The 12,500-nt window shown below is 37.3% G+C and overlaps 1 long non-coding RNA gene across 2 annotated transcripts in view; it reads left to right on the top strand.

Annotated features, from left to right (window-relative positions):
- LOC306999994 overlaps positions 1–12,500 on the top strand; it is a 120,701-nt gene that overhangs the window by 106,016 nt on the left and 2,185 nt on the right. The gene's annotated exons all lie outside the window — the stretch shown is intronic.

Here is a 12,500-nt window from a genome sequence, read left to right as displayed (position 1 = left end):
GAAAATGGAAGAAATCAGAGATTGTATAATATAACGTTTGTATGAGGATCTATGTGTAAGGAGACATACAGTAGTTTTAGGTTGTGTCTAAATTCACATATTTACACATGAAAATTATGTATTTTTGATGAGAAAGAAATAATTACAAATATAGCTGCAAGCAGCAATCACCGGGGCCAAGCGCAAGCAAGACGACAAGACATGCCAAAGTGGCTGGGAGTGTGAGACCCACTGCAGCAAGGAGCAATTAAAGACATTTGAAGATGAATTTTGGCAAAATGGTTGAAAAATCACATACAATAACTAAAAATATGATTATCACTTTCGACCAATAGGTGGCGCAGTTAAAAATATGATTATCACTTTCGACCAATAGGTGGCGCAGTTACGAAACTGATGTGATGTGGTCAGAGTGAAGTGACAATGACACATACAAAGTTTGGTGTCAATATGTCAAGGCATTGCAGATATAAAGCCTGAATAGTCATTTTGGCATCATGCCTCAACTTTGCCACTGCGGTATACGAAAACGGTTTTGTCTATCGACACGAAATCCATAACTTTTACTCGGCACAGTCTGGAGATGACACGATCCGATTTTGGTGAAAATCGGACGTTCGGTCTAGGAGGAGTTCGAAAAAGTAGGTTTTAAAAGAAAATAAAGATGGCGGACAGGAAGTTTGGCTGACTATGGCAAAATTGGTATCTATGTTTTCAGCATAACCCAAGGAATCTATTGAGATCAGTGTCATTACTATAGGCAAATTTATTCAAAAGTTATTAGCATTTTTGGAAATTTCATTATAACTTTTGACCAAAAGGTGGCGCTGTCTCATAAATTTTTGAGTACTTTTAGGGCGTTGTACTGATGACCCATACTGAGTTTCGTAACGATACGTTCATGCGTTCATAAAATACAGCATTTTAGCACATAATTCAAAATGGCCGACAGCCAAAATGGCCGATATGGGAAAATTGGATATCAGTCGACTCAGCACGATGCCCTGAATCTAACGAGACCACTTTTGTGATTTTTGGACAAACCGTTCAGAAGTTATAAGCAAAAATATAAATTCTTCATATCTCCGGACCAGTAGGTGGCGCTGCGCCGAAACGCAGCATGTAGCCTCAGGTCATGCTTGTGATGACATGTACCAAATTTGGTCTGAATCCGATAAAGCGTTGTGGAGATACGGCCTTACGTCTGTTTTTGCAAGCGCTACGTAAAATGTATTTGCGCGGTATTCGAGAACGGTAATTCGAATCAACTTGAATTCCATAACTTTTTGTCGTCATGGTCTGGAGTTGATCTGGTTCAATTTTCGTGAAATTCGGAGCAACGGCCTAGGAGGAGTTCGAAAAAGTAGGTTTTTTGGAAAATTCAAAATGGCGGGAAAACTATTATGACGGAAAATGACGTCATAGGGTGCAATCGAATCGTCGTGAGCTCAGGAATCAGAGGAAAAAAGAATTTTGTTGATAGGCCTTACGGTTCAAAAGTTATTAGCATACAATTTCTGAAACTTTGGACAGGTGGTGGCGCTAGAGGGAATGAGTTAGAAACACCAAAATTGGTGTATTTGATGTTGGGAATGTCCTCTGTCAGAATGTCAAACCAAAACAACTTTCCCGCATACGCTTCTATGGGCTGCCATAGACGCCCAGTCGGAAGAAAAAGAAGAAGAAGAAGAAGAACCGGAACAGATACAATAGGTGCCCGCACCTTCAGTGCTTGGCCCCTAAATATCGGGACATACTACATCGTAAAGTCTTGATACCACAGAGCTCCATGTCACATTTTCATGTAAGCATTAGCATCTAAAAAATAAATGATTGTTTAGAATTTGTTCACGTTCAGTTTTCCGGTTATTTATTTTAAATGTTTTTGTCCCAACTTTATATTAAATTCATATTTTAAGACAATGTACTTATTGTTTACATACATGTTTTGTATGTACATACATTGTACTTATATCTACAATTCCTAAATTAAATTACAGCTGGAATAAGTTTTTTTGTATAATTACACATACAATTACACTGTTGCCCCTCCTCTTACATCTTAACCTAACTTTAAACCTGCCCATACCACCAAACTTGGGTTACACTTTGTTTTGTGTGTTTGTGTGTATTTATATATGTTTTTTGAAGAAACATTCATGCCCTTTTTACAGGATTTTTGATGAATAGAAAGTACAAATGACCGCATTTATTTGAAATGGATTTTTTTTTAAAGAATGTACAAGTCTTTTTTGTCAATTTTAATCAAATTAAGGCATTGTTGCTGAATAAAATAATGAGTTTCTTTATTTTTTTATTATATATTTTTTTAAAATACAAAAGGCGCTGGTGAATATTTCAATATTACAAAACTCCAGCTGTACCTTGTAGGCATTTTTGTCATATTTTTGCTTTGATGCAGTATAAGTGCAAATATTACTGAACATGTAGAATGGGGAAGCATCCCTACTTTTGTTAATCTGTCAGATGAATATGCAAATGTAACATACAGAGACTTCCAATCCTCACCACTAGGGGGCAAAGTTTCATAATTGTTCTTAAAACAACTATTGGTAACATCAGGATTGTGTGATGCTCAGCATTGTTGTGTGTGTGTGTGTGTGTGTGTGTGTGTGTGTGTGTGTGTGTGTGTGTGTGTGTGTGTGTGTGTGTGTGTGTGTGTGTGTGTGTGTGTGTGTGTGTGTGTGTGTGTGTGTGTGTGTGTGTGTGTGTGTGTGTGTGTGTGTGTGTGTGTGTGTGTGTGTGTGTGTGTGTGTGTGTGTGTGTGTGTGTGTGTGTGTGTGTGTGTGTGTGTGTGTGTGTGTGTGTGTGTGTGTGTGTGTGTGTGTGTGTGTGTGTGTGTGTGTGTGTGTGTGTGTGTGTGTGTGTGTGTGTGTGTGTGTGTGTGTGTGTGTGTGTGTGTGTGTGTGTGTGTGTGTGTGTGTGTGTGTGTGTGTGTGTGTGTGTGTGTGTGTGTGTGTGTGTGTGTGTGTGTGTGTGTGTGTGTGTGTGTGTGTGTGTGTGTGTGTGTGTGTGTGTGTGTGTGTGTGTGTGTGTGTGTGTGTGTGTGTGTGTGTGTGTGTGTGTGTGTGTGTGTGTGTGTGTGTGTGTGTGTGTGTGTGTGTGTGTGTGTGTGTGTGTGTGTGTGTGTGTGTGTGTGTGTGTGTGTGTGTGTGTGTGTGTGTGTGTGTGTGTGTGTGTGTGTGTGTGTGTGTGTGTGTGTGTGTGTGTGTGTGTGTGTGTGTGTGTGTGTGTGTGTGTGTGTGTGTGTGTGTGTGTGTGTGTGTGTGTGTGTGTGTGTGTGTGTGTGTGTGTGTGTGTGTGTGTGTGTGTGTGTGTGTGTGTGTGTGTGTGTGTGTGTGTGTGTGTGTGTGTGTGTGTGTGTGTGTGTGTGTGTGTGTGTGTGTGTGTGTGTGTGTGTGTGTGTGTGTGTGTGTGTGTGTGTGTGTGTGTGTGTGTGTGTGTGTGTGTGTGTGTGTGTGTGTGTGTGTGTGTGTGTGTGTGTGTGTGTGTGTGTGTGTGTGTGTGTGTGTGTGTGTGTGTGTGTGTGTGTGTGTGTGTGTGTGTGTGTGTGTGTGTGTGTGTGTGTGTGTGTGTGTGTGTGTGTGTGTGTGTGTGTGTGTGTGTGTGTGTGTGTGTGTGTGTGTGTGTGTGTGTGTGTGTGTGTGTGTGTGTGTGTGTGTGTGTGTGTGTGTGTGTGTGTGTGTGTGTGTGTGTGTGTGTGTGTGTGTGTGTGTGTGTGTGTGTGTGTGTGTGTGTGTGTGTGTGTGTGTGTGTGTGTGTGTGTGTGTGTGTGTGTGTGTGTGTGTGTGTGTGAGACCGGTGTTTTTGCCACTAGCTCTGATCAGCATGACTGCACTCCGCATTGCCAGAGTCAGTCAGCACCATCTGCACTATTTCCTGTTCCTGCTCTTTCAGCCAAACGCCACCATGAGCGCACAAAACCCCACACTAATAAACACAAATCACAAACTTAGAAGGTTACTGCTAACAATCCATTGTCTCATACAATAACAATGAGTCCTTTTTAAGTCTCTCTCTCTTTATGCTTCTGTCATTCACTCCTTGTTCACGTATTCTTAGTCTAATGTTTGCATGTGTTAGTCTTTTATTGCACATTGTAGTTGCTGTAAAGGGTACTGGTGTGCAAATAGCTCTCTATTTATCCATGAGTGCGTGAGTGTGTGTGTGTGTGTGTGTGTGTGTGTGTGTGGGTGGGTGGGTGTAGGGGGGGGGGGGGGGTCTCATTAAAGGCAGCATCATACACTGAGCACATGCTTCAAAAGACTCTGTAATGAGCACTGATTGGATGTCTGATGAAAAGCAAGAGACATCCACATAGTGACTCATAAGATATATATGTTAGTACATATTCTGTTGTTCAAACATTTTTTTTTTAAAGAAGTCTTTAAAAGAATGCTCACCAAAGGCTGTATTTATTTGATGAAAAAAAAACAAAAAAATATTGTGAAATATTTTTACAATTTAAAATAACTGCTTTCTATTTAAATATATTATAAAATGTTATTTATTCCGGTGATGGCAAAGCTTAATTTTTAGCATCATTACTCCAGTTTTCTGTGTCACATGATCCTTTAGAAATACCTGTTTATTGAGCAGCAAATCAGAATATTAGAATGATTTCCAAAGGATCATGTGACACTGAAGACTGGAGTAATGATCATCACAGAATATACACATAGAAATATACCTTTTAAAATATACACATAGAAAACAGTAATTTTAAATTGTAAAAAAATACTTATTAATGTTTTTACTTTATTATGGATCATATAAATGCAGCCTTGGTGAGCATAAGATACTTCTTTTAAAAACATTTAACAAATTGTACTGATCACAAACCCTAACCCTGACCCTTTTGACCGTGTGTATGTAAAATAAAATGGTTAAAGAAAAAAGAATGTTAAAAAAGTGCTAAAAATGTAGAAAATAGTGCTGTTAAAATGAAAGGGTTGAAAGTATTGTCATGTCTCATCCCATATTTATATCCACATAGATGTTGTAAAGCTCTCACACACAATTACATTTGTTAAACCCTTGTTACTAAACAAGCTAATGAACTCACTCAATAACAATCAAGATTCAGAAATGCAATCACAACCGTGACAACAAAGATAATGATGGTTGTTTAGCGGATCTTTTTGATACCAAAAGTCTTTGTTTAGTGCAATTAAATGCATGAACAGCTATTAAAATGCACTTGCAATGACTTAATTTGCCTTGGGCTGATGTCTAAATTTTCTTATGCCTATGATTCATTTTGTGGATGCTCATATGTGACATTTCCACCTTATAGTGAGAGAGTGTTTGTCCAAAGCATGGTGTGGTCGATACTGGACCACGGTGTCATTAAATATTAATCTGGTGTTACAGTGTGGTTTTTGCTAGCATGCAACTGAACAGCTCACGTTTCTTATATGAGAGAACGAGAAAAAGAGAGAATAAAAGAGGTTACGAGATGCAAGGAAGACTTGGTTCCATTGAGTCTGCATGTGGAAAAAATGGAGTTAGACACGAGTGAGGTTGTTTTTGTTGACCTGTACCTGTTCAGCTTCTGCTTCTACCAGAAAGCTGAGACAGCATATCCAATGGACAGCCACAATGTAGAATGCTAAATAAGACATATAATATACTCTTGTGGGCTCTTTCTCTCCTATTTATCGCACTAGTAAAATGTACTTAAAGTACCATGACTCATTAGGTTAGTGTTCGGTTAGATATGTAATTAATATGTGCTGCACACTTTCCTCTCAATAACAAAATAAACACAAAACAAAAATGACAGTGGTGAGAAAGCAGCAGTCGAGAAAGCATCTTATCGTAGTGAGGATATGTTTGCACCAGCTCTGCAATTTACCAACATCATGTCGACAACAGTGTACTAAAAACAGAAAAGTTTTTCGCGCCTACACTACGTGCCTACAGACTGAACATGTAATATGGCGTTACAGTTTTCACAATATCGCATTTTTGTAGTTTACATGATTGTTTTCAAAAAACACTTTGAAAAAAATAAGTTGTTTCAATCATAAATTTACAAGAAAAATTAGCCCACCACTGATATATATATATATATATATATATATCAGTGTTGTGCCTGAACAATAGTTCATGAATTCGTTCATATTTTGGGCGAACGTGAACTGAACGTACTGTATTACTGCCTGATGAACGTTACTGTGAACTCGTTCATTCTGGTGTCGGTGAATGGCACGCTCTCTCAGTTTAACTTCGATCAATAGGGTGCCAGGTTTCTATAGAGCCTTCCAGGCAAAAACCGGCTAAAACACCCCGTAAACGGGCCTTAATATGTAGCGGAAAAAAACACCCAATCTGGCAACACCAACCACCAGTGTCTACTGACTCTCTTGTTCGATCTCGTTCATCAAAATGAACAAATCTTTTTTCCGAGTCATTTCATTCATTTAAGCGGCTTTAAATGTTATACTATTAACTGGCAAATTTCCCGAACACATCCACTTACGCAATCTTGATCATATTCTGAATTATTAAATCATTATAATGCAGTCAAAAATCGTTTACAGGGAACATAAATAATTACGTTACCTTCCGAGTCTTTCGTTCATTTGACAGACGCAATGAATGGATTCATGAACGACTCAAAAAATCAAAACATGATCACACGTCGCATGATCATTTAAACGAGTTTTATGACAAGATCTGTGAGGATGCGAAACATCTGACGCATAGCTTCAGTGTTAAAACTGATAAAATAATTGCTGTGGTTCTATATGGGCTGTGGCAATCATTTTGGAAAATAATAGCTCGCAGCAACATGAAAAAAAAAGTTTTTATTTTTTGAAACTGTGAACTATGAACTGAACTACTAACTGAACATTACACTTGCTCTTTCGGCATTATCCTGAACATTGCATCTATTTCTTGTGTCACTGAATGGGAGAAAGGTTGTCGGAACCGTGTAAACGTCACATCATTTTGATTTTCCCAGCAAAAACGTCCCTCACATAAAAATCAGTCTACATGCTTTAATAGACAACCTAGGAAGTGGGGAAACGTCTACTTTTTTAACGTTTTGTTACAAGCTTTTCACACATTCTTACATATAGCCCCCTTAATTTAATTGATTATGAGAGTTCTGATGTATACATTTTCATTTGTAGGGGAAAAAATTGTTTGTTGCTGATGACTGAATCTTTTCTTACATTTATTAACATAAAATGTCATGTTTGCATGATTCTTGAAAAAACATTCCAATGTAGCCTTTGAATTTGCGAACTGTTTCACATTAAATTTAAAAACAATAGGTGTATCTAAGCATATTTATGCATATTCAACCCCATATTGACCTGAATATGAAAATAGCCCTTCATGTATTCTAGAAAAAGGCGGTCTTTTTTTTCTCTCTCTGAATCACAAATATGGAAGACATATGCATGCATTAGATGCAGAAAGCTTTCTGACCCAGTTTGGTTGGTAATACTAACATCCTTAATGTCTGTAATCACTAAAAATCTCCATCTGTGTCAGAATGGTTAAGAGATGGGAATTCCGTCGGGAGACCTTTCTGAGTGTTTAGTGGAGCTTTGGATGATTTAAATTACTTTTAAGTTACTTTGATTTGATTTATTTATGCGATGAGTTAGTTAATCATACAACTCAAATGGAAAAAAATAGAAAACACTCAGCCAAGCAAAAGCTAAAACACTTCCCAGAAGCCTCTGTTAATTTATGACCTTTCACAATACAAGTCCATTCCGAAGATTTGTTTCATAGGGCGTGAAGATCTTCTGATGGGCTTTTTCTTTTCTTTTTTTTCCCCTACATTTGCATCCAAGTGTTTCCCAAAACATTCAAATCCATACCCCCCTTTTTTCACTGTTACTGATCCATATTCATTTAACTATTAAATCGGTTTTCATGTTTTTAAAGAATAATGTTGCTACTAGAACGTATTTTTCTTTGCTACGTCAAAATTTCAACCGAGGAAAAATTGCAGGGAAGATAACAAAATGCTTTCAGCCCTCAGCCGTTCTCTCTTAACATCATACGCTGCATCAAAATCTCTCTACATATTAATGCTATAATGAGACCCCTTTGGTGTGTCAATATTTGTGCAGTATATGCAGTGTGTAACCATTGTTATGTGTATTACATGCGTGTGCGTAGTTCCGATAACTTTAATTAGATAAGTAGAAGTTTTAAAGTAGTTAGCCCTGAGGCTTAAACAAGTTTCAGACATCAACAGCAGACCCCTAGAGAGAGGAATAGTGTTACCCAGTGTTCTTGCCGGGAGGGGGGGCAACAAGGTCCTTATATGGACCCATGGAAGGCTCACCTCAAAACACTTTTATCCCGAACCTCCATCTCCCATCCCCCACAAGCCTCAGGAATATAAGCTATGGTTTTGTAATACTATTAAAAAAAAAAACATATTAGGGAGAAACCAGGTTTGTTTAACACAAAAAAATATATTGGTATAAAAAATGTTCCACACATTTAAATTTTACAAACAATTACAAAGAAATGGAAAGGCTATTGTCTATAAAACATAATCTAAAAATCTTTGTTGTTTTATTCAGAACTTAAAAACTTGCTTTTTTTAAGTGTATGGTGTTCTTTAGGGTTTTTGGTCAACATTTATATGTACATTTTCTTTTTTAATTGTTAGTTAATTGTTCTTTCTCTGTTTTTACGTTTTGATTACATTCGCTAAATGTATCTTTAGCAAACCTAAAAATAAATATACATTTTTACTCTACACTATAAAGTTGTGATGCCATACTTTAGCATTTAAAATGATAGTTTTTTTTTTTTTTGACAAAATACGATTTCATTTTATTATTGATTGTTTCTCATTTTTCAGCCATAACGTGTATAAATATGAAAAAAAGTATTTGTTTAAAAATGTTATAGTACTATTTAAATGCTATGCTATATGAATATTGTAATCAAAGAGGGGGGAAAAAACTTTTTCTGAGACTTCAGGTCAGAAAGTATTTGTTTAAAAATGTTATAGTACTATTTAAATGCTATGCTATATGAATATTGTAATCAAAGAGGGGGGAAAAAACTTTTTTCTGAGACTTCAGGTCAGTGTGGCATTTGATTATGAAGCCTTTTGAGTTAGTGGTTTTCATTTGAGGACTGAAGTCGTTTGACATTTCTGTCAGGTGGTTTTCTCTTCCTCACCCTCAGATCGTCTCATATGGCACTCTGAGAACACTCAACCAGGACACTAATGAACTGCTCTCTGGTCTCTCACACTCTCTCTCTCTTTCTTCCTTTCCCCTTTTCCCCATGCATCCCTCCCCTTTCCAGTTCTTCACTTTATCCCCTCTTGCCTCTCCTCCTCGCCATTTATAACACTCAATCACCACTATTTCTATTGTCTGTCTCTGTTTCCCATTTCCGTCTCTGTACCTACAAATGTATTTGTTTTGTTTATGTATTTATTTAGGTCATCTGTTTGATAGATTGTAACTATAGTGAGTGTGTAAACTTTGTCTTTTGAATTGATACTGTATTGTGACTTCTCTTCGTCTCTATTTATCTTTTCCTTTGCTGTACATAATTTGTTCGTTAGTTTGTTTGTCACTCACTCACTCACTCACTCACTCAGTCTCTCACTCAGTCTCTCACTCAGTCTCTCACTCAGTCTCTCACTCAGTCTCTCTCCCTCACTCACTCACTCACTCACTCACTCACTCACTCACTCACTCACTCACTCACTCACTCACTCACTCACTCACTCACTCAGTTAGTCTTTCTCTCTCTCTCACTCATTCACTCCCTCACTCATTCATAAGGTCATTTACTCACTCCCTCACTCTCTCACTCACTCATTCACTCCCTCACTCATTCATAAGGTCATTTACTCACTCCCTCACTCTCTCACTCACTCATTCACTCCTTCACTCATTCATAAGGTCATTTACTCACTCCCTCACTCTCTCTCTCACTCACTCACTCACTCACTCAGTGAGTCTTTCTCTCTCTCTCACTCATTCACTCCCTCACTCATTCATAAGGTCATTTACTCACTCACTCCCTCACTCTCTCACTCACTCATTCACTCCCTCACTCATTCATAAGGTCATTTACTCACTCCCTCACTCTCTCACTCACTCATTCACTCCCTCCCTCATTCATAAGGTAATTTACTCACTCACTCGCTCACATATTCCATCAGTCACTCACACATTCACTCACACACACTCACTCACTCATTCACTCACTCACTCACTCACTCACTCACTCACTCACTCACTCACTCACTCACTCACTCACTCACTCACTCACTCACTCATGTCAGCTGTATGCTAGACTGTTGTTATAGTGAGTACATAAACTGTGTCTTAAATGAATGCATATTGTGACCTCTCTTCATTCTGAATGAGACTGTTTGTCATGTCAATTCTATTTTTGATAGGAACACGATGAACTGTTTGAGCTCTTTTTTAGTCACTCAAACTGTCAGTTTGTAATGTGTCAGTTGCATGACTGTTACTCTTTAAACATTAAGAGTCTTCCTGATGCATAATTAGAATGACATTCATTTGTTTGTAATTCTCTGTCTTGGCAACTAAGTTTTACAATTGAAGAAAAGACATTGAAAATAAAACATTAGAGGCTCCAGACTAATTTATCATCTGGGCATAAGTTTTGGGCTTTCTTCCTACTCGCTTAAATTAAGGTAATGTAAACCATTAAGCACCGTTAATTTTGTGAGAAGCAATCAGATAACCACATTGAAAAAAGCAATCATCAACATCCAATATCATCATTTCCCAGACACATGAAAGCCCAATTAGGACAGTATAAAGCAAAAGGCCAGTCACTGAAGACAAGCTGAATGTCAGAGCCTGTAAGTCAGGTAAAGTTCATCCCATCACAGATCTGTTCATCTTTGATGAACCTCTTGACGTTGACGATTTAGCAAATTTTGCATTTACTTCGATTTTAATTAACCAAGAATTGTATCTTGCTTACCATAGCATTTTGATTATCTGATGGTGATTGAATTCAAATCATATGCAGTGATTACATCTATGTTTCCTCATCTTGTCTTGATTCAAATATCACGTTGTTTCATTCAGCATTGGGAAAAGGTTTTCACTTTTACTGACTCTTAACAGTATAGTTCACCCAAAAATTTGAATTCGGTCATCATTTAATCAACCCTTAAGCAATTCAAAATATCTTCTTTAATGTATGTTCTATAGAAAAAGAACATGTGATGTGAAGTGAAGAAAGTCATAAATGGTGAACACGCTGCATCTGTGGTGAGGAAATGATACTGTATGTTGTGAGAGCTATATCAAAAAAAAATTGACTACATAAAATGGCACTAATTTTTCTATAAAATTTAATTTTTATTATTGATTAATCCACATACAAGCTACATGCTGTTTGATTAGTTGTGAATAAAATCACCTATTATTGGTTAATGGCACTAAGCAGGCTCAAAATGATACAAAATATTTTTATTTTCCAGGGATGTGCATGACAAATGGCAAGGAACTGGGAGCTTGTGGTGTAAAATGGCCTTTAGTTGTGTCCTACCTAGAGGGCATAGATGCTGCCTGGTCAGTTGCAACATACACCCTTCCTACTTGATTCCCAAAGGGATGGATGTTCATGCCTGTCATTTGTCATTTGTTCTCAATCTTTGAGTTCAGTTATGACATGACAACAAGTGTTGTCTGACCAGTGCATTCCCCTTCCCACTGTATGATACATGAGCAGATCACTCAGCACCAGACCACTATAACCTATACCTTTTTTTCCCACCACAGTCATTATACTTAACTAAAACTATAAATACAACAAACCATAAAAATAACTATATAGTAATCACTAAAATTGTAATAAAAATTAATACAAAAAAACTATAGACATTTTAAAAACAAATTTTTCACAAGATTATGGAAAATATGAAAATAAAAACAGAAACTGAAACCTGCTCATTTTCAGTCTTTGTAACCTGATGAATATGAAAGATATGCTAAAAGAGTGCAGTGGATATGTTAAATCCGGCATGAAACGGAACTTGCGATAGTATTTTCTTCCCTATTGTGTGACGTATAGCCGATTGAAACGGCTTCTCAAACAAGAAAAAAAAAAAAATAGGGCTAGACTTGATTTTGTCTATTGGGAATTGCAGAGATCATTGAATCACTATGGTTTTGCTATTGCTGTGATGTCATTTGAGTGACAGGTTGTCCCGCCCTCACGCCAGTTAACACGTCATTAAAGAGAAGTTGCTGCAAGAGTGAGGGAAAGTTACTTTAATTAAAGACTGAGGGCACTTGAATTAAAAAAAACTAATACAAATTTGATGTGCAAGGATAAGTCATTTATAATAAGAATCTGATTTCATGGTGACTTTAAATCATTGTCGGGTACAAATATATTTCGATTTCACTCTAGTCTCCAAATAGTACCAGCAAAGTATGCCAGCACAAACACTAAGACTGCACTTCATGATCCATGTTACC

The sequence above is a fragment of the Phoxinus phoxinus genome, assembly GCF_949152265.1.
Source record: "Phoxinus phoxinus genome assembly, chromosome: 6".
NCBI lineage: Eukaryota > Metazoa > Chordata > Actinopteri > Cypriniformes > Leuciscidae > Phoxinus > Phoxinus phoxinus.
This window is presented reverse-complemented; position numbering and strand designations above follow the sequence as displayed.